At 40.4% G+C, this 22,933-nt stretch overlaps 1 protein-coding gene across 8 annotated transcripts in view; it reads left to right on the top strand.

Annotated features, from left to right (window-relative positions):
* Positions 1–11,443: 11,443 nt before the first annotated feature.
* The window catches only part of PCGF3 (polycomb group ring finger 3), a 52,293-nt gene continuing 40,803 nt past the window's right edge, over positions 11,444–22,933 (top strand). For 3 of the 8 annotated variants that reach the window (XM_052701236.1, XM_052701237.1, XM_052701239.1), the window contains exons 1-2: positions 11,813–11,940; positions 12,461–12,535. The gene's annotated coding sequence lies outside the window, so the exon portion shown is untranslated. Of the gene's footprint in view, positions 11,602–11,812; positions 11,941–12,460; positions 12,536–22,933 lie in introns of those variants that run through there. The other 5 variants (XM_052701234.1, XM_052701238.1, XM_052701242.1 and 2 more) reach the window with 4 other exon arrangements.

The following is a 22,933-nucleotide window of genomic DNA, read 5'->3' as shown; positions in this document are numbered from 1 at the left end:
GGGTTGACCAAGGAAAGAAGGAAACCTTATAGCCAGAATGACACAAGACATTTGTGAAAACACTGAGATTTCACCTTGGGTGTTCCTCAGTTGCTGATCTACTGTTTCTTTCCTCAGGAGAGATTATCCTCTTTCTGCTGCATACATGGCAGCTGGACTCTGCTTGAGTCAGCAACCAGACAATATTAATATTAAAATATTAATAATCTCTGAAAACAAAACAAAACATCCTTCTTGTGCTGGAGGTGAAGGTTTCCTCTTTCTCCCTGCCCTTCTTTGTTCCCTCAAGACAATAAATATATGGAGAAGGCTCAAATTCTGCAGGACCACATGTTGCAAATATGTTCATGGGATGACTGAATTTCATCTTTAGTTAGCTCCCACTTGTCCCTGTGTTTTCAGTTAATATTTTTTCTTAAAGAAAAAGTTAAAAATACTGTTTCCATCTGCTATGAAGTAGCAGGGAGGTAGCAGGTGAAGACATGATTAGGTTCTATGGTAAGAAAGAGCAGTACAGACCAAACACTCTAAGTGAACATCTACAAGAGATTTGCCTTGATTTGAGGTGTCTAAAACCACTCTTATCCAGTTCTCCGGCATAAATACCAGCTTCAAGACCTACCCCAAATACACAACACCTTTAGGGGTGGCTTATACGTGCCACTATGTATACCTTCTTCCATTTGGTCTCCATCTCTTTCTTCTTCCCATGTGAAGTAGGTAAGTACAGACTATTCCAAGGTAAACACTGCAGAGACAGGGAGTGAGCTTTAGTTTTTCTGTGGTGTATGACCTCCAATATCAACCAAAACAAATTGCCTTGCAACAAATTGTAATGCCATGTCTTCCTTACGGGAAGGTAGAGTTATTTTTCACTGGTGTTTGTTAATTAACTTGAGGTTAAATTGGAAAAAAAAAATCCTATAAACAGATACAGGTCTTGACAAGTCAATACAAAACTGGTTGAAGACATCTTGTTTCTCCTTCAGTTATAAATGTCTGAATCTGATCCAGTCCTGGGAGTTTCTGCCCAAAACTGAGTGTCTTGTATGCTCCTGTGGAGGTTGGTGATAATTAAGTGGTGAGGTAAGCAGATCCTGCTCCAAAAAAAGCTGAGAGACTCATCCTTGTGAGAGAGACTAATCAGTTAACCTGGGATTGTCTAGATTGAATCCCCCATATCCTTTCACAAGTAAGATCTTCATTCACTGTACTCCTGAATACCTTTTGTCACTGGGGAATTAACAGTCCAGCCCATCTAATCTGATACACTTCAGGACATAGCTTTCCGTGCTTGCAAGTGCCAATGTAACATGAGAAAATCAGATATTTTCATTTGAAAATTGTGTGTTAAAATATGTTATTAAAAAATAAAACTGGAAACCAGTTTGACTTTAGAAATGGAGTACCATCCAGCAGATTAAGAATACAGGAAGGAGATACAACTGGAATAAGATGATCAGATGAATACAGAGAGAAAACTGTAGAATTAGAGTGGAACTGTATAAGCTATTCCCTGTTCAGTGCAATGATTCACCCAAGACCATGGGAAATTCCAGTGAGACCTATCACACTAAGTATGAAGCTAAAATTAGATATTTGCAAAAAACAGATCAGAATGTAAAGATCAAACAGCTGCTGCATCATCAGGAAGAGATGAAGAATTTGAATGGGTGCTGCTAAAGATTACCTCTTTGGTTTACTATGAAATGTCTGGAGACTACCTAGTTTGAATTGTTCACTGAAAATACTTCATTCCCAGAAGTGCACGCGACAATTGCTAAACAGTTCCTGTATTTGAAATCTACATAAAAATAGCTGGTGAATATATACAGTTCACTTAAGGTGAAGTCTTGATAATGGCCCTTTCAAATCGGGACAATTTTAGAGGATATGCTGGAAGGTAGATTCCCAGAAGTAAAAATAAGTCAAACAAACTACAAGGAAGCCTTCCTGTTTTTTTTGGTTGTTTATTAATCTCTTGGTTGGTTGATTGCTTATTTTGTTTGTTGCATGGAGGCTTTTTTGACTTGTTTGCTCTTTTTGTTTGTTTTTTCCTTCCATGGCACGCTTCCACAGCAAGGTCAGCTGGATTTATGGACATATTTGTTGTGAGCCTCTGGTAGATGCTTCCTTAGCCTCTTTTTGACTATCCAAGATACTACACACCTTCTCTGCGTCTTCATAGTTGGACACTGGAAAAATATTTATTCAAGTATCTCAGAACTTTCAGCTATTTTTCATGAGTCTCCCTCAACTGCATTTAGACTAATTCCATTCTCCCCTAGTCATCTTAGATCATATCTTTTAGACCTGTTTATTTCTATGCTCTTCCTCACATTTCTTTCTTCAAGTATGACGTTTGATCAATTGAATCAACAATTGGAAAACCCATATTACTGACTCACAGACAGTGAAATGAGATTTACTTTTTGCACAAATATAACATGGTATCTCCACCCACAAGATAAAATGCTGCTTATCAGAAATTTTAGGCCTTAGAGGGTCCTGTCCTTAGGTCCCATAATACCCTGCTGTCAACCCCACTGAATCAGAGTTCCACCAGAGTTCAGGACCATGGGCTCTTCTCAGTGACAAAGGTAACAGGCTGGAGCCTGTTTCCCATGCTTCATATGGCTCAGACTCTTGTTTACTTCACAGATACCTCCAGGAGTTTTCCTCAAGACCAGGTCCAGCCTGAAATTCCCATAGGCAGGATCAACATTTCTACATTGTTCCTGTGTGGACCTGTTCTCCCTCTCCCCCTCCCTTTTTCTTGTCTTATTTAACTGAAGGATCTTTGTTGTCCAAAGAAGGAATGTATTTAATCACTTGGGACATCTTCAGATGATATTAGGACTGATGTACTGTTTTGTCTTCCATTAATGATGGTGCATTCCAGTTGGGCACATGCTGGTGTGAAACTTACAATACACTGCATGCCTGCTTGCACTCTGCTTGATCTCCAAGACCCCTGATACTCCATTCAGTCAAATGAGTATCCTAAAGGGATACCTGAGTGCACCTCTTGTCACTATATCTGCATTAGACAATTCTTTTAGAACTGATGCCAGAAATTTCAGGCAAGATCCATAGAAATGCTAGTCATCAGTGAATAAGTTGTGACTGATAACTGCAGCTGACTAATATAAATATAAAACTGTAAGTACTTTTAGTATAAACAAACAGTTCACATGGTATGCTTTGTGTACAGGAGTATTTTTTTCTATCACAATATTCGATAGAGGGAAAAAAACCCAAATATTAAAAATATATGCAGGCAATATATTTGAACTGAAGACAAATGAATCTTCTTCTTCTCCTTTGCAATTTTAAAAATATGATCTGTCTGCTGATTGGCAGATTTTATCCCAGACAAAAAAGAAAAAAAAAAAAAGAATGAAAAATGGAAATAAGTAGAGCTCTGTATTAGGTTGGTTTTGCTCAGCAGTTTTAGCCAATATACAAGGTATTTCTGCTTGGAGAAGCCCTGGTGAAAACTGATCATATACAGAAAAATGGTTGGGAGTAGAACATTGACCATGAATTGCACAATGGCCTGTATCCAGTACTGTGACTTGCAACACATGTGAATGGTTGAAATTATGTATGGGACAACATAAACAAAGATAAATTTCAGCAGGGTAAATACACAGCCATGCAGAGCTACACCCACTCTTTTAGCATGGTTTCTAAGCCTGCTAGGTTTATGCATTGGTCTTGAAGCAACCTCTTGGAAAAAAGAAGTCATCAACCTGAAGAGATGCGAGAAAAAAAGGACTTGTGTGAGGGGTGCTTTGGCCAATGTAAGTGAATAATGTCAATGAAAATGAAAATGAAGTGATAATGAAATGAAATTGAATTCTGTCAAGTTTCACAGAATCATAGAATGACTGAGGTTGTAAGAGGCCTTAAAGATCATCCAGTTCCAACTTCCTGCATTGGACAGGGCTGCCACCCTCCAGATCAGGCTGCCCAGGGCCTAACAACTTGGCCATGAACATCTCCAGAGATGGGGCATCCACAGCGTTTCTCAACATAGTTTTTCACCAACCCCCGAGCAAAGAATTTCCGTTTAATATCTAATATAAATGTCACCTGTTTTAGTTTAAAAACATTGCACTTGTCCCGCCACTATCTACCCATGTAAAAACTCAATCTCTGTCTTCTTTATTAGCTTCCTAGTACAGAAAGGCTGTAATAATGTCTTCCTGCAGTCTTTTCTTCCCCAGGCAGAACAAGCCCAGCTCCCTCAAATTTTCTTCGTAGGAGAAGAGCTCCAGCCCTCTGATCATCTCTGTGGCCTTCCTCTCGACTCACTCCAACAGTTCCACATCATTTGTGGTGTTGAGGGCCCAACGTGCAGGATGTAATAGTCCAGATAGAGCCGCAAATGGCAGAGCAAAGGGGGACAATCCCCTCCCTCTCCTACAAGTCACACCTCTTTTGATGCAGGCAAGGATGCTATTGGCCTTCCAGGCTGCAAGCACACGCTGCTGACTGAAGTCCAGCTTTTCATCCGTCAGGACCCCCAGATCCTTCTCCATAGGGCTGCTCTCAAGGAGTTCCTCTCCCAGTCTGTGCACATATGTGGGATTGCCACAGCCCAAGTGCAGCACCTTGCACTTGGCCCTGTTGAACCTCATTAGTTTCTCAGGAAAGATTCAGATTGGACGTTAGGAAATGCTTCTTCTCTGAGAGAGTTGTCAGGCGCTGGAATGGACTGCCTAGGGGATAGTGGAGTCACTGTCCCTGTAAAAATGCCTAGCTGTGCTACTGAAGAATATGGTTTAGTGGAAAATAATGGTGGTAGGTGGATGGTTGGACTGAATGATCTTAGAGGCCTTTTCCAATCTTGGATGGATATGATTCCATGATTCCATTTATCAACTGGTGCCATCACTCCATTATAGAACACTACCTGGTCAGGTGTTATCTACTCATGGTGAGGCTGTGGCAGCTATCACCGATCACCTCCTCATCTTGCATGCGCCTTAACATCTCCTCCAGGAGGATTTGTTCCATGATCTTTCCAGACACAGAGGTGAGGCTCACCAGCTTCTAGTTTCCCAAGTCTTCTTTTCTCCCTTTTTCTGAAAATGAGAGTGAAGTTTCCTTTTTTTGCAGTCATGGGAGTCTTCACTAGACAGCCATGACTTTTAATATGATGAGGAATGGTTTGGCAGCTGTATCAACTGGGGTGCATGTCATTGATTCCCTTAGACTTGTACAAGTTCAGTTTCATTGGATGGCCTCAGACTTGCTCATTGTAGAAGGAATTTTGCTCTACTAGCCCTTTCCTAGAAGTTCAGGGACGTGAAAGGTATGGGAAGTCTGACTGTCACTGAAGACTGAGGAAAAAAACTCAATGAATACCTCAGCCTTTTCCGTGTCTCTTGTAGCCAGTCCTACCTTCTCAATTATCAGAAGGAGTGCACTTTCCTTTGTCTCTTCTGAGCAAAATACCTGTAGAATCCCTTCTTTTCATTCTTTGCATGCCTTGCCAAGTTCAGTTCCATCTGTGCCTTGGTTTTCCCGGTACAATCCCTTCAGATCCAGATGTCAAGTTTCATTGTAGTGTCATTGAATCTTGCATCTCAGCATCATAACAAAGCTTCAACTTAAATTAAAAGAAAGAAATCCCCAAGGGAAAGAGCATCATATACTGCATTCTAATAGTCTGTAGCCTTTCTGTTTAAGAGACCCTCGCTCCTGCAATTCATGAGTGGCACTTGCAGTTAGTATCATTTCTGAAGATTTTTCAGACCTTTTCCCAAATGCTCCTCCTTTGTAGTATTTACTTCTGATCTTTCTACCTCTACTTCTCTGCTTTTGGTTTTGTACAAATTGTCTGGGTGTGCATCTAAAACGGAACTGATGGAATTAACGTGGTGATGCTAGGGATAATGCATGTGAAGGCAAAGAAGAACCTTAGCAGTGTTTTGTGTATGTGTAGACTAGGGTCAACACACTATAATACAATACAATTCTAACAATTCTAACAATTCTAATTGTCTAATTCTAACAATTCTAACAATTTGTTGCTGCTGTTTAATTTTGGGGCCCATCTCTCTATCCTTTTCCCTCACCCCTTTCTGGGATGTGGATCTGCGTGTCCCTCTGCCCTGTTAGTCATGGAACTGGGCCGAACCAGCCCATTAACCATTGATATTCTGTATGGTGAATAAACACCTTGGGTTTTCCTTTCTACATATCTTGAATGTGAGAGTGATGGTTCCCTTTTTTCAGTCACTGAAAATTTCACCTGACAGCCGCTTTTCAAACGTGATGGATGGTGGCTCGGTAACCACAACAGTCAGTTCCTTCAGAACCATGGGTTGCACGTCATCTGTCCTCATAGACTTGTACACATTAAGTCTTATGAGGCAGTTTCAGCCTTGCTCTGCTCTTATAATAGGAGGGATTTTTCTTCTCTCACTTTCACCTTGAGGTTCAGGGATGTGAGATTCAGGAGTGTGAGAGATGCGAGAAGTCTGGCTGCCAGTGAAGACTGGAGCAAAGAACCTGCTCAGTACCTCAGCCTTCTCCATGTCTGTTGTACTCAGTTCTCTCTTTGCATGTATCAGAGGGTGTAGACACTCCATGGTCTCTTCTGTCATTTTTTACATCCCCTGCTGAGTGCAGTCTTGGCTTTCCTTATCCCTTCTCTGCATGTCCAGACAGCATGTATTCTTCCCAGGTGAAGCATCCTTGTTTTCACTCTCTGTATGTGTCCTTCTTATCCCTCAGTTTGATCTGCAAGTCTTTGCCAAGCCATGTCGGTTTCCCGCTTCCTCTGCTTGTTTTCCTATACTGATCCACTAAATCTCTGGTTTTTAATGGGAGGATTAATAGATTTCATCTCTGAAGCCAGAATCTACTTGTAGTAAAGGTGAAGTTCAGAACACAGTTCCCAGTGGTTCTTGAGTAAGAATCAAACTATAATGCTGACATTCAGACATTAGGATAATCACACCAAAATCTGCACTGTCAAAATGACAGTGTTTGATCTAGTTATAAATAGAGGAAGTAATATAACTCAGTCTAGTTGACTCTATATGAGCAGGGAGGCTTCTGAGTGTGATTTCCAGGGGTCCCTTTCATCCTCAACCAGTGACTCTGCTGTAAAAATGCTGTGCACCTTCTCTTTATTGTTAACAAATGTCAGTGGGAACAGGGAGGCTTATGAGGCAGAAAACTCTACAAATTCAGCGAGAAATGCTGATGGTGTCTTCTCAAAGTTTTTAAAAATAATGATTGCATTTCCAAAATATCATGACTGACTTTATGCTAGAACAGCACCTGTATAATTCTGGTATTATTAAATGAAGCACATTCAGATTTTCTAAGCATTTCCCTAAAGCAATATGACGTCCTACAAGTCTGTAAAATAAATTCCAATTTTCTTGCATCTTCAAGAATGGAAACTCTGAATGCATGCCAGCTTTGCAAAAGTTGGTGGAGAGGGAATGTTTTTAAACTCTTGATACACATATTCAGTGACGTCTGTGAAGAAGAAACCTGATAATGTAAGAGGAAAAAGTGTAAAAGAGGTGTCAAAATATGAGATTATAGATATATTTTTATATACATATACAAAATGTATATCAGCCAAGGTGAAGGGCAAATACAGAAAAAGTAGTCAACAGTTCATTGACAAAGTTTAGTCACCTAAGTCAATGAATTCACACATCATCTAAGACACAATTTTGCTCTTGGGCAAATTGAGAAAGTTGCTGTCCTCCCAGCACGACTTAGCCAATTGAAGTACTATTTTTTTTCCTCTCTCTTTTTTTTTTTTTTTTTTTTTTTCCAGTTAACCTGAATTTGCCTGGACATTTTTTATTTCTCTGCTTGACAATTAAAATGAGAATTATAGAAACATTAAGGTGGAGAAGTACACCCAGAGATAAAACTTTTTTCTTAAAGTAGGGCTTTCCCCAGCTTTGTTTCAAAAACCTAAGAGGTTCAAGTTTACCTGGGGAACCTCTTTGAAAGTTAAGCTGTCCTCAGAGAGATCTGTTTCACTTTCTGTACCGTCAGAATCTCCACTGATTCAATTTATGACCATTGTCTCTCATTCTCCTGATGTTTATCTCACTAGAGATTATAGCTCTGCTTTTTGTATGTAACTCCCTTGTCAATGCTATTGCAGGTCTAACTGAAGCTCTCTCTTCTCAAGGCAGACCTAGTCTGGTTTCCTCAGCTTCTCCAGGTCGGACATGTTCTTCCCACCCTCTCCTATGTTGGTAGCCTCTGATGGGCTTGCTCAAGTTTATCAATAACTTTTTCACATTGATGCACCCAAAAATGGATGTTCTGTGCCAGACTTGTTCTAACAAGTGACAAGTAAGAAGAAGCAATTGCAACTTCCTGTGTACTGACCTGCTATATTCCAAGATGCTGTTGTTTCTCATCACTGCCAGGACATATTTGTGGCTCACATTTAGTCTGTTGTCTCATAAGAACTCATAAGGTAACTTCAACAGTCTTACTATCCTGTAAGTCAGACAGACCTCAGCCTGCAGTGCAGGGAGTATGCTTCAGGTGCAGGATTTTGTTGAATTTTATTTCTACTGCCCATCTAGGCACCTCCTAACGACAGCCCTGTCATCCAGAGTATTGACTATACAGCTAGTTTGGTGCTGTCCACAAACTTGACAGTGTAAATTATTTTTAATTGTCCAAGTCATTGTCAGAAGTATTACACAGTTAGCCTTAAGAAAGTATTAAAAAGAAAACCCCCGAAGAACTTCATGTGTCACATGCTTTCAGACAGAGTGTCACCTATTAACCAATAACCTTTGAGACCAACAGCGCAGCCAACATTTCACCGTCCAAGTCTTCACCCATCCAGGCAGTCATGTCCTACTATGGAGCCAGAATACTGTGGGAGACTGTATCAAAAGCGTTGCTGAAGTCAAACTATCAGACATCCACAGTTTTCCTAGCATCTGCAAAACCAGTTATTTCATTATAGATAGTGGCTAAGTTGGTCCACTGCAATTTACCATTGGTATGACATGTTCTTCTCCTTCATGTGTTCAGAAATGTCATCGGTAGACTTGCTCCATTACTCTCTTCGGGACTGTCATTATGTTAAACATGCTAGTTACTGGCTGCTTTTATAAGTAGATATGGATGGACTAGCATACTCTGAAACAGCATTGCCAAAGGCATTAGAACTAATATTACAGGAAAAACGTTGAAAAGAGAGCAAATTGGTGCCTCATCTCTCTCGGGGTCACAACTCACTCGTAACAAACGGTATTTTAAAGAAAATTAACTGCTTGAGTAGACATGGCCATGTCACTTTGCTTTAGGTTTCATCTTCTGAAATCATTCCTAGCAGAAGAAAACTGAATAACTGACATAGTGGTTTTCTGAATCTGTAGTGTTTGGCTCTGGAAACAGTAGGTATCAAAAATAAATACATAAATAAATAAGCAGGCATGCAGTTTACAATTACACTCTTATAGTCCGTTACTGCTATTTCTGTCCCATCATGGTTTTGGCTGAGATGGAGTTAATTTTAGAGATGCTAGTATGGCGTGGTGTTTTGGATTTTTGATGAAAGTAGCAGTGATAACACACAGATGTTTCAGTTTCATATGGTCAAGGACTTCTATACTTATACTGCCCTTCCAGTGAGGAGCTGGGACAGCAGGAGGAGCTGGGAGGGGATAGAGCCAGGACAGCTGACACAAGAAGGCCAAAGTGATGTGGTCCATCACAACATATGATGCACTTTGTAAAGAAGGAAGAAAGGGACACGTTTGGATTGATAGCATTCGTCTTCCCAAGAAACCACTACATATGATGAGCCCTGCTGTCCTAGAAGTAGCTGAACACCTGCCTACCAATGGGAAGTAGTGATCAAATCCCTTTCTTTGCTTTGCTTGCTCTTGTGGCTTTGAGCAGTAAACTGTCCTTAACCCAGGAGTTCTTACACTTTTATCTTCTCATTTTTCTCCCCCGTCCCCAGGACAGTGCAGGGCTCGGCTGCTTGCTGTTAAACACAACAGATGCTTTTTGGGCCCACTGTGTGGCACAAAGTGTTGAAGAAGACAAGATTTGTTAGGAGCATGGAGTATGCTACACCAAATATATAGATTTTATGGCTGTTTAGCTGCAAATTGGTAGGCCCCTGTGCTTGCCATAGGATTTGCTTGCCTTACTGTATCTAAGAGTTCAGAGCTTGTTACTGGCTGCCTTCTGCTGTACTCCTTTGCTGTACTTCTTAGCATATTGTTTTGCTATGCCTGGGATCACTTTGGTAACAGCCATGGCCATGTGCCTGGGCTGGTTGAAAGCCAAAGCATTGCTGCTGTTGCTGTGCTGCTGTACTAGGCAGGCTGAAACTCCAGACAGAACTTGAGCTAGTGACTTGTGGATAAGCCCACACGGGAGAATATAAACCCTGGTGCATTTGTGGCCATGGAAAAGTCTGCAATGTAGCAGGTACAGCCCAGAATACCTTGAAGCATCTGTGGCCGGGAATGAGACTGCAACACAGCAAGTATCTAAAAAGACTGTGGCCAATTAAAGATGTTGTGCCAGGGCAGGAACACCTCAAAACAGCAGTTAGGGATAAGTCCATGCTGCAGCAGGTACAAAGCTGTGGCCCATTAGTAAATCCGCACTTGAGTAGGTAGACCTTGGACACGTGTGGCTGTGGATAGGTCCATGACACAGCTGGCAGATCTGAAGGGAGGGTGGCTCGTAGATAAAGCTATGCCACAGCAGATATACCTCTAAAGACCATAGCCAATTGGCTAGCTGGAGCAGGGGCAAAGAGTTTGCTGAAATGTTGCATCTTCTACCTGGTCTGATTGTGACAGATACGTCTTTAAGCTATTCTAACCCACGGTCTAAGCTGCATGTGATAGGAAGGTCTGTAGTAGGAACACAGGATAAGCCACACAAGGAGCGGTATGAGCGCAGTACGGACTCCATCTGAGCCGAATTCGACACCAGGTAACACGACGCAGTCTCTCTCTCACACACTTCCCGTTCTCTCCTCGTTCCACGCCTTCCGCACGGTCCAAGACCCTTTCCTCCCTCAGCTTCGCACCTCCCGCAGCAACCGGGAGCGTTGACACCAAGGGCACGGCACGGCACGGCACGGCACGGCACGGCAGCCGCCCCCCAACACAGGGCCCCCCGGCACGCACGCGCGTGGGCCGCCCCTCTCCTCGGGGGAGGGAGCAGCGAGCTCCGAGCCCGGCGCATGCGCCCTGAGCCCGGCGCCCCCACTCGGCTCTTCTCGGGCCGCGCTCGGCTATTTCCGCCTCTTTGTTTTAAACTCCAGGCCGAGCCTTTTAATTTTAAACACCTCCCCCACACGTCGTTTTTTATTTTTTATTTTTTTAATTGTTATTTATTTTTCATTTTCCGCGAGGGGAAGGGGAAGAGGGGCCGGTATCCCTCTCCTCCCCTCCCCCCTACCCCGCTAGCCCTCCCCTCCTCTCGCCCTCCCTCTCCCCACGAAGGACGGGCAGGGCAGGGCGCCGGCGGCTCGCGAAGCGGCGGACCCCTCCGGCGGCCGGAGACCGCGCCCCTCCCCGCACACGGACACGGCGCCGCCCCCCACCCCGGCAGGTCAGTGGGGCCGGGGCCTGCAGCGTCCCTGGGGCGGGGGGAGGCCCGTGCTTGGGATTCGTGCGGCCCGCGGCAGGGTGGGAAGGGGCGAGGGAGCGGCCCCGATGCCTCTGTGTGCGTGGGGGCTGCGCGTCAACTTCGTGTGCGCCGTCGGGGGGTGAGGTGGGGGGAGGGGGATGCGGGGCTTGCGTATGGCTTTATTGGAACTGTGTGCTGCGATCTCCACGCAGCCCCTCCCGTGGTCTGGGGGCACGCAGGTAGGCGTGGGGGGGTGCCCGAAGCCCCGAGAAACAAAGTCGTGCTGCCGGCGCTGGAGTGGCTGGATGCGCATAGTCCGAGGTGTGTGGGTGTGCGCGTTTCGCGTGGTCAGCTTGTGGTGGTTTTCTGCAAGTTTTAGTGACTTGGGTTGGCTCCTTCGAGACCCAAAGCGAGGGGTGTTCGTTTGGAGCGAACGTGCCCTGAGCGGAATGGGGCGCAGCGGAGGTCTGCTGTTACCACAGCCTGGGTCTTCCTTTGCTGCTTCGCAGGTATTTTTGGAAGTATGGAAGTATCGCTGTATGCAGGCTTTGTGTTGAAGCAGCCTAGCCATTTCCTGCCTTCTGCAGGAAATAGATGTGTCTGAGGAGCCAGGACTCAGAAACTCCATTTCATTGTCCCTGTACGCTCTTGAACATCCAAGAAAAACAGCAAATACTTCCAGTATTTCTCCAGATTGCCTTTCATAATTGCCTTCTGAAGTCTCACAGAACAGCTAAGGTTGTGGGTGAAAAGATTTGCATTTTAAAATGGAGGAGGGGGGAGAAAAGTTGAGCTGCTTCTCAAACCTAGGTTCATCTTAACTACTTCATCTCATCCATAGATTGATCTTCTAATGTAAACTGATTCCCTCTCTGAAGCCTGCTAAGTACATTGTTACAGGTCTTCTTGCTACCAGGTACTGTGGCTTTTTTTGTTGTTGTTTTGCTTTTTCTGAACTGTTGTTGCCATTTGGTAGGGCATGTGTGAACTTTACATATGTATATATATATGTATTTAGTGGCAGGTCAGATAAGGAGTCTGTACCGTGAAACTCACTGTGTGTTTCTTAAAGGATGCTGTGCAGTTACACAGCCCTTTGGTTGGTGACAAAATGAATTGAAATAGAAGCCTTGCACCCTTCCACTAGTTTTATTCAGCCTGGGGAAGAGAAGGCTCAGGAGAGACCTGATAGTGGCATTCCAATAGTGAAAGGGCTCTTAAGAGGAAAATCAACTCTTCGTACAAGTAGATAGTGATAGGAGAAAGGAGGACAGCTTTAAACTAAAAGAGGGGGGATTTAGGTTAGGTGTTAGTCAGAAATTCTTTACCCAGAGGGTGGTGAGGCTCTGGCACAGCTGCCAAGATGCCCCACCCCTGGAGGTACTCAATGCCAGGTCGGATGGGGCCCTGGGCAGCTGAGCTGGTGGGAGGCAGCCCTGCTCATGGCAGAAGGCTTGGAAGTCGATGATACTTGAGGTCTTTAGTAGCCCAAACCATTCTATGATTCCTTCAACTTAAGTTGTTCTTACAGCTATCTTACGGTGTATTTATGAGAATACAGATCTGAACAGAGTAGAACTGATGGTACTCGGTGAGACCATGTCCTTAGGAACATAGTTAGGAAAACACCTGTCCCTTTTCTAAAGAGATGTGTAAGAGTACTGCAACTGGAAGCTTGGAAGGATGCAGCTTTCAAAGCATTATTTAAAATTCTACATGATGGAAATCTGCTTCAGTTCTGTATGTGGGTTTGTGCAGCCCACCTGATCTGGTGGCTCTAATGTCGGCATAGACAATCAACATAGAATGTTTTTAAAATGTTGTTAAAACCGACTTGTGTCAATGCGAGCATAATAACTTCTGCTATTCCTAGTATTGATAATTATCACGCCTTGAAAGATTTCTGCTTCTAAAAGGCTGTGAAGTACCATCCTGAACTTGCTAGTATGGAATTGAATCATAAAATCATAGAATTGTTTGAGTTGGAAGGGACCCTTAAAGATCATCTAGTCCAAATGCCCTGCAATGACCAGGGACACTTAAAGCTCAGTCAGGTGCTCAGAGCCACATCCAGCCTGACCTCAAGTGTCACCAGGCGCAGGGATCATTTTTTGTGGCCCTCCTTTGGACACACTCCAACAGGTCCATGCGTCTCCTGTATTGAGGACTTCACATCTGGATGCAGTACTCCAGGTGAGGCCTCTGCAGCACAGGGCAAAGGGGCAAGAGAGGGGAAAGATCACCTCCCTCACCCTTCTGACCATACTGCCTTTGCAGCCTATCATACTGTCGGCTTTTTTGGGCTGTGAGGGCACATTGCTGGCTCACAGCCAGCTTACCTTCACCAATACTCCCAAGTCATCTGTAGTTGCTGCAGTTGCCCAGCCTACTCACACTGGCTATGTAGAATCAGTAAGGGAAGGTCACCTCTCAACTTTATACTTGAGACATACGTAATGTTTCTACATTTGCTTCAACAGCTTCCACTTATTTAGTTTTTTTTTTTCCCCCCCAAATGACTGTTTAATCTAGGTAGCCTACTTAGATTTTATCTTTCTTATTTTTTTTTTCTTACATTTAGAGATCTCCCAAGACTGAAATAGTTCCAGAATAAAATACTGACTCGTCTGTAAGAAGCAGCACTTCCATTAAAGCTCTGAGCTAGATATAACTTGCAAAGTGGTTATGAATGTAATGTTTTGAAAAGTATGCAGCTGGTAGCATTTCATTCCTTATCTACTGTCTTGACAGACATTGGCTTCAAATGTAAGAAAAATGTAATGATATTCTTTGTATGTATTAGACATTTTCTTTTTTATTTTTTTGTTGTTGTTTTGGAAATGTTGTCCAGTTGACACACAATTGGAAGTAGAGGTACTAAATAAAAGCTTGTGTTGATAATGGTGTTTGAAGATGCAAAAGAATGTAGTCAGTAGTGTTGACTGGTTTAGTGATTTGAACATGGTTTTGTTTTTGTTATTGCTAGCAAGGATGCATAATGATGTTTCAAACCACTCCAACCTGCTAGATTAGGCATACTGTTGGGTTTAAAGGAAATACAGAGGAAACTTACTCAGGACAGCTTGACTGAAGTAAGTTAAAAGCCAGGAAGAAGCTGCCCGTGTCTAGGATCTTTTAATTATGCGAGACATCTTTTGAAGTTCCGTCTTCAAGTAAGTTTATAGTGTCATATTCTTCGCACCTGCCGATTTGAAAACACAAGTTTTGTGTATTAGACTGTAAGTTTAGTTGATATTTGGAAGTGTAATAAAAAGGAGACAAAAGGATTATTCTGCATTGAAAGCAATCCTTGCTGTTACGATAAATAGCACTGCTTCATGTCTGAATGAAGATGTGCTGTATATGCTCGTTTGTTCTGTAATTTACTCTTAAGTGGCCAAGAGAAAGATTGCTACTGTACTCTGAATTAGATTCATGAATTAGTTTTACTGGATATAAGTGCTTCTGTATTTAAATCAACAGCCTGAAAACTATATACAGTGCAGTGAGACCATGTGAGATTGAAAGCCTTATTTGCTACTGGAAGTTTGATTGAAGTTTGTTTCGGCACAGACCTGGAAGTCTTGCAATCATGTTGCAGCATTGTAGGAAGGAATAAAACAACGGTGGCATTATCAGCGATATTGTTTATCCTCCTTTTTTTTTTTTTTTTTTTTTTTTTTAAAAATCAGAACAAGTACTTCAAAATTATGGGGTAGCATAGGTCATCCAAAAGTAGAGGGTGTGACAAACTGGTGAGTTCGAGTTACCTGTTCTTTGTGCTGAAGAGATGACTACTTAGCACACTAATGACTGCCTCTCATTCAAACAGCAGTTAGAAACTGACAGAGCTTATGGGGGAAAGTGCTTAGGGGAGGTGTGTGTGTGTGTGTGCGCGTGCGCGCATCATCACAGTGCAAGTGAAACTGTAAGGAAGAAATAGGCAAGTGCAACTGGTTCTACCATTACTTTCCCCATCTCTTTAAAATGACAAGAAACAGACGTCTTATTATCCCTGTAGATGTGTATTTAGGCTGTCGTTATTGGGTACCTACTTCATGTTCTGCCTTTGTGATTGACAGTAACTTAAAATTTTGTCTATGTTAAAAGGGCTTGTGTTTTGGTGGTAAAAAACCATCCATAATGCTTACGAGTGAGGATGGCCTTGCTTTTAAAATAGCATAATTTAATTTCTGTTTAAGGTGGGAAGCATTCTGTGTGTTTTGTTTGTGTGCAATGATATGCTGTGCTGTACTTAATTAACTAGAGGAAGGTTATATTTTCAGGTTGCTGTGATGAATGTCATGTTATTTGCTGACTTACAAGTGGTCATCAAGTTTTTCTGTTTTACTTAAGAACTCTACTCCATGCATAATCGGACAGTCAGTGTATGATACTATATTCAGTTATTACATGATTATTACCATTTTACAGAATAAAATGCAAATGTTGAGTGCTCAACTAAGAATGACATTATGTTTTAACAAGTCATCTCTGCTATGTTTTCCTATAATGTCCATAAAATGTTTGTAACCACAAAAATCATTTAGTGGTGAAAATACGTGAGTATGGCCAGTGCGTTGTCTGCAGATTTTTTTTTTTTCTGTTTTACTTTTTCATGTATCGTTTTTTTTTTTTTTCTTTCCCTAGTTTGTCATCTGAAAGAACAAACTGAAAGCTGCAATACAGTGGACTAACTTGTAAATTCTTTACATATGAAGAATTGGCTCTGACGTTTCCTGGTGTACCTCAACTGTCTGTTAGTTTAAGTACCTAGACTGACATGATGAGTGCTGAGGCTCAATTGATTACTTACTTGAAGGACAGTGCTAAATGTATTTTAACTTACTAGACAGCAGAAATGCACTTAAAAGTTTATTTTGATCTACCATATTTGTTAGTTGTACTTAGCAGTGGCTATTAGCAAGCTTTATTTGAAGATTTTTATTTTTTATTTTTTAAACATAGTGGCAAATTTGCTTCATTTAGAGTGGCTTTGCCTGAAAATCATTTGGACACAGAGAGGTTGGAGGTCAAAGTTATGTTCTCAGGGTTGAGGTCATAATGGCCTGAGATTTTAATTAAATTCCTCCCTTTGTGCTGTTCCAGATGTAATAATAATGGAGTTGGGCTTATGATTTTTCTTTCTTAATCCTTGAAGTAATTCTCTTTGCATCCCTGAGTTATTTCTTCCATTTTGCTTGCATGATCAGCTCTGACTATGCCTATGAAAGCCACCCAGTTCCACAGCTAGCGATTCCAGTAGTCTTTCTGACTGTACTGGTTGATTGTTTATGGACTTGCACGCCCTTTCCCATATACAGTTTTTTGAGCTTAGCTGACTCCTTCTCTGGGAAAATCAAGCATAACCACCAATCAAGCATACCCAACCACCACTTGTTGGATGGTAGCTTAGAATTTCTTCTACAAGTGCACATTGTTCTGGTTCTATGCAAAAGTCTGCATATGAGAAATTGTTCTTTTGTGTTAGCATGGAAACAGTATGGTCAGAAATTGTACTCCATTAAATAAATGGAGTACATAAACCAGGTTTAGAGATGAAAATTTACTATTCAGAAACAGTTGCATGAATGTAATTCATCTGTTAAATGAATGACATAACTAAATCACCTGTAACAGTTTCCTAAGACTGACTGCAAAGCTGTCTTGTATCTTAAACCAATTTAAGCTTCATGATCGTGCTTTTTGTATTTGGTTGCATTAGATGAGGATTTAGATGTACCTAGTTAAAACCTTGGTGAAAGAAAGGTCTTTCTGCTATGCTTGTATACTATGCCTGTCCTGTTTTTTTTTTTCTCTTCTGGAAAATCCATATATACATTTATTTCTTTTTCCTCTCAACCCTCTTTTCCTAATGAGTTTGGACCTGATAAAATGGCATTACTTTAACTTAAATCTGCACTTTAAAGGTTTAAATTTCATTGCTACAATCCACATCTATTCTCTGCAGTGAAGTACCAAATCTAGTCTATTCAAAACACTGTTCTAATAGCTTATTTTACCAAAAGTTTGGATCTAACTATTGATCAGGAATATTTTAACTGCAAGATATTTTTAAAAAATAACATTTATCTTTATTAAATATTCTTGGTGGCACCAAATCAAATCTTTTGTATACATTCCAATTTATTAATCTTGCCCTTCTAAGCTTGTTCATCTTGTACATGTTTTTCTTGACCAGTTAGAGTGGGGTAGATGTCACTGCCAAGATCAGATTATTCCATAATAACTTCACAGAAGAGTTGTTTTATATTCCTAAAATACGTTATTCAAGCATCTTATCTTGACCCTTGTCCACAAGAAAATGACTGTATGTCCCTATAAGTTTATTTCTGAAGTAGCATATGAAAAGCTTCTGGATAGCTAGAGACGCTAATTTTAGTTTACTTTTCTGCACTTCAGATTCTCTAATTTGACAGAAGTCACCAGAAGTCATCTATGCCTACTGATCCATGTGGTGTTAAGTGGTTCTTAGCACCTGGAGGTTTCGTTCTTTGAATATCTTGAAAGTAGTGGGTGTGGAAAGTTCTGTATTAGTTGCAGTCAGTTTTTTTTTATGTAATCTTTGAGGCACAAGCATAGATGCTGCCACCAGAAATTGTTTATTAGGAGTATGTTTCTTCTAATATGTAACAGACAAATTCTAAAAATGTTACCTGGCCATGGGTTGTGTGGTTAAGACCTGAAAATGGCTTAAATTTAGAAGTGTCACAGATTCAAAGAGGATATTACTTTGTTTTGCTTTTGTGTTTTGGAAACAAACAAAACCTAAAAACTAAAAACAAACAAACAAACAAACAAAACCCATAACATTTTACCCTGGAGTTTTTTTTTAAAAAAAAAAAAAAAAAAACTTGAATTATTGCAATGGGACCTTAATAAGTGCTTGGTCAATCTTGTATTCTTGTAAGCCATTCTGTAGTTGACTATGTAAATAAATTACGGTCTTTAAATGAAGTAGCTTTTGCAATTGTGAGAGGCACAAAAAGACGTTTATACCAGTGTTGCATGTCCTCCTTCCATTGCTCCACAGGGCTGTTCACATGACTTGCCTAGTGGAGTTAGACTTCTTAAAGCACCACACTGTTGTCTTTATTCAACAGTCAGAAACAGAAGTTGATACTGAATTGAATTTTTGGAAGTGAATGGAGAGACTCATTGAGATTTGTCTTTAAGATGTAGAAATATGAAGTATAAGCGTAAGTGTTTCAGATTCTTTTTCTGTAGCCACCATCATTAACTTATTTTCCCCCAGATTCCCTAGCCACTAAACTGCTTCCCAAGACAAGTAGCCTTTGAGTTAGTCGTCTGTTATCACCATCTGCAGAGATTTGACAGTTCTAACATGCAAATAGTGGGGGGGAGTCAACTCACTCCTCCCTTAGCTTTAGCTTAAAGTCAAAGCAATGCACTCGTCTTTCCTCAGGAGTTACTTTTTCAAATGCCTGTAATGTACAAAGAGATCTGCATCTGGTACATCCTGAGACAAAACCTGCTCAGTACTTACAGTGTAGGGATCTGTTGTGAGCACACTGTGAGGCAGTGTCCATTCTTGTCCTGGTCAGCCCAGCTTTTAGTGTTATGTGTTTCCTACGAGGTATTTTGTTAAATTGTGTTCTGAGGAACGGGAGGAGAGAATATTGGTGCAGGTGTCATGTACTTAAACAACTGAGGTGTATTTAATAACTTCAGTAAATTATTTTGATCGTTCCTTATGCCATAGTTCAGACTCCAAAAGTAAATCTTGGTGAAGTGCTGAGAGGAGCCAAATGCAAGTCTGTAAGTATTGCTGCAATGTTGCAGTAGTTATCATGTTGCATTTAGATACTGTTTCTTCCATTTTTCTACTATACAGATCACTTATCTTGTGTTTGAAGCACATGGTAGGAAGTAATAATATAATATAAAAATGATTTTGCATTTAAAAGTTCCTGGGGGAGAAGTGAGGTATATCTGGAATCTAATTATGATGGCACAGTAAGAACAGTGGGGTTTATTTATTTACTTGATAATATTCCTTGCATGAGATGTTCCTGATTATACAGAGCATTTTCACAGGATATTTTCTTCCTAAACTGTTTGAATAGTATGTGTCAACATGTGGCTGTAGACTTCTGTTGATAAAGCCATCACTTTGAATTTCTATAACCCATCAATTCTGGTAATTCTGAAAGTTACCGATGTTTTAATGATGGATAGCTGACAGTTATTCATATAGAATGAATAAAAGACTGATGTAAAAATGCAAGTCATCTGTCGGCTAAAACTTTTTACAGGTGCTTTCTTCTTGTTGCTGTTTGATCTGCTATTGCGAACTAGAAAGGTTCTGCAGTATATGCACTGTCTGTTCATGTCTTCATGAAATGGTGCAGTGCAAACCTGGCTCCTGACAGCATAGCAGCCATTCAGTGATTATTTGCTTTCATATTAGTTTTCCACATGACTGACTGTTTTACTATGTATATATATAGGGAGAGATACAGATATAGATATATAGTAAATAGGCATTATATGTGTGTGTATATATATATATATATATAATGTATACACATACATATACATTATATATGTATATATGTGTATATATATATGTATATAATGTATATATATGTAAATATTATATATTTTTATATATATTTACATATATATACATTATATACATATATATACATACATATATTTTATATATATATATATATATATATATATATAAATTGGACTGCTGATCCAGTTTTCTACTGATTTTTTGTTCTTATTAGGTCTATTATTTTATTTCAGTTGGCTGTTGATGCTGTCTTTGTTGTTAATGCTACCATATATTCTTAAAGCTGTAAAGGGAGAACCAACAGCTTGCAGCTAGGTATGTGTAAATTTCTAAGGGATTCCAAGGAATTTTCTGCAGTGATCTCAGTGCAGAGCATATCTGCAATTCATTGATTGACTAAAACTACCCTACGTTAGAACCTGCAATGTGCCAATACTGTGACAAGGTAAGGATGAACAACTTAAGCTGTTCAGTGGCTTGTTTTCTAACAAATTGGATTGAAGTATGTGATGCAATAACTATATGGAACTGGGAAAGGAAACTTCAGGAGGTGGTTAATTCTTTTGCTTGCTGCAGTATGTGAAACTTACTTTAACTGCAACTGGTGCTGAGTAGAGTGTGATAAAGGAAAATGGTGGTGTTTTTTTTTTTCCTCAGAGATTGGACTAAGCTGTTGGTATTGGGCAATTTAGAAAACATTTTCATGACTATTCTATTGAAGTGTAAATCTTCCTGAGTGTAAGTCAGGAAGGGAAATAATGGCTACCATCTTTGGAGATGTTATATATGCCGTTGAAGCATCTGGAGTGTAAGAAGAGCCCTAGGGAGTTGTGGCTAACAGCAAGCTGGGGGATCTAGCCCTCATTCCACCTTCTTTTTTTCTAAAGTTTCCCTTTGCTCTTCTGCTACTTTGAGCTTATATTGACAGGCTTAAAGCTGTCTTCATCACTGTGTTGTGCTAGTATACTGTTAAAATGAGCACCTAAATGATGTGTTAGGATTTTTTTTTGCCTCAAGGTGGCCTTCTCTGGCAAGGAGTGGACACTAACTGCCAGTAATTTCTAAAACAGCAGAAAAGCAGCTGTCAAATGAAACCAGTCTTCTGTAGATACACTTTAATTTGTTGCTGCAATGACCTTCAGGCCTTTTGGCTACTCTTAAGTATTAGCTCACTGCATAGCAAAACTTTGCTGCTGTTATTCAAAACAAAACAAGAGTCAGGGATTGGGTCACAGGAAAAATCAGTTTTGTAAGTGTTGAATTGTCTTGTGCTACCGTTTTGCAGTGGATTTTTCTGTGAGGACTGTGTTTCTCGAACTGGTGTCACATTGCAGTGTTAGGGCTGACAGATGAGATGGCTGTAATGTGATGGTGTTGCTCTTTTCTGTGATCTGGCTTTCAACTTTTTTTTTTTTTTGTCTTTAACAGAATTTGCAAAACTACCTGTTGATAATCTCTTTAACACTAATCTTGGAGTGAGTGAATGGTGATTCCTATGTTACATGAAATTGTCTTCGACTGTAACACATTATTAGATTATGCAGTGAAAAAATGGCTTGACAGTTAACTTTTGGCAATCCTTGCTTGTTGCAAGATAGCCAGGAAATATAAATGCAGAACAGTTTGATAATTGCAGGCATCCTTCTTTGTGAAATGCTATTTATTTGTGGAAGATGAAACATGTTTTCATACTGCTAGACCTTGACCCTCCTCTCTCCCTTCTCTCATGCCAAACAGTATACCTAATGGTAAGGAAGTTAGAAAATCATTGTGATGGCTTTACGGGTAAAATTCTAATCACAAATGTAAGTTTTCAAGCACTGTTATTCTGCTGATAATGTGAGCTTCTTTGCATAACAAGGTTAAAGAATTTTTTACTGTTGCTGTGGCAAAAAAAAAAAAGATGTTGTTAGAGAAGATGGAAGAACATGATTGTTTTCAATCCTTACAAGAAAAGGGGGGGAAATAAAATTGCTAAGATCTTAAACAGATATAAATGTTGACTTTTGTGTCAAAATGTAGTACTCACTTTACACAAATACATGTATCTCTGTATGATTCTTTTAATTCACTATCGAGCTGATGTAACTGTGGTGGTTTCATTAAGCCTGCCAAAAGCCTGAGGTACCTTTCCTTTGAGCAGTGTGACCAATCCCCGGGACAACAGTGTGGTAGGTCCCCAACTCATGGTCTATGAGGAGCAGGCAGATAAGATGAAATGTAGTTACAAATGTCGTGTGTGCTTTGGTTTAAAAAACAAAACAACAACAACAAAAAAACCACCAAACAACAACAAAAAACCCCACACTTTTAAATGTCTGTGCTGTTTGCTATAATATTTTAATACAACTAAGCCAGTATTGTTAGCATGTCTAATAAGACAAGAGCTGGACAAACTAAAATTATTGTAGGGATAAAATAGCACTGCCCTAAAGTTTCTTGTGCTTTTTGCACAAATGTAGGGATTTTTCTGTTCTTTATTGTTTATGCCATTTTAAGTGGAAAGAATTTAAAAAAAAAACAAAACAAAAAAACAAACAAACAAACAAAAAAAGCACAGTAAACCAGATTCCATTTGTCTTAAATGACCTCTTTTTTTTTTTTTTTCCTGGAGAGTGACTTTGTTCCCCTACCTCCTTTTTTTTTTTTTTTTTTTTTTTTTGTTCACAGAATCATAGGAGTTGGAAGGGACCTCTGTGGATCATGAAATTCAACTCCCTGCTAAATCTGGTTGCCTACAAGTATGCT

The sequence above is a fragment of the Tympanuchus pallidicinctus genome, unplaced genomic scaffold, assembly GCF_026119805.1.
Source record: "Tympanuchus pallidicinctus isolate F22 unplaced genomic scaffold, pur_lepc_1.0 scaffold4, whole genome shotgun sequence".
Taxonomy (NCBI): domain Eukaryota; kingdom Metazoa; phylum Chordata; class Aves; order Galliformes; family Phasianidae; genus Tympanuchus; species Tympanuchus pallidicinctus.
The sequence above is the reverse complement of the archived record's forward strand: the minus strand, read 5'-3'. Positions and strand labels throughout refer to the sequence as shown.